The sequence below is a fragment of the Bison bison genome, unplaced genomic scaffold (genome assembly GCF_000754665.1).
Source record: "Bison bison bison isolate TAMUID 2011002044 unplaced genomic scaffold, Bison_UMD1.0 scf7180017864535, whole genome shotgun sequence".
Taxonomy (NCBI): Eukaryota; Metazoa; Chordata; class Mammalia; order Artiodactyla; family Bovidae; genus Bison; species Bison bison.
The window spans coordinates 13,756,540-13,757,039 of NW_011495084.1; positions in this window are offsets into that span (position 1 = coordinate 13,756,540).

Consider the following 500-nt stretch of genomic DNA (forward strand, 5'->3'; position numbering starts at 1 on the left):
TGGCTGGTAAGACCAATTTCCTCAAACCCCAGGCACAGGAAGGCTCCAGTTAGAAGCATGTGCCAGACTCGCATTTGTCCAGTGACCTAGCGCTCCCTGAGTTTCCCTGCATAGGTATGACTCCTGAAGTTTCTGCCGAGCTGCTCCTTGTGTATGCTTCCCAGGATTTCCCTCCCAGCAAACTACATCTTAGGAATCCTGCTCACAGGTTTGTGATAAACTAAGGCTGGGTTTGAATGAAATCTCCAGGGACAACTGTACCATACTGAAAATCACCACCAGGGGGGCAGCAGAATCCAGGAATTCAGGTGAGGAGGGTGGAAAGGCCATGGAGTGAGGGGCAAGGAAGGCCTCACAGCAGGCAAGAGGGGTGGGACCTCTAGCATTGCCTCACCCTCATTCACCCCACCTTCCACACACAGAAACACACCCTCCTGCTCCTGCAGAATCACCTGATCCCTGTATATTCAGTTATCTCCTCCAGGTACAGTCCTTTATAT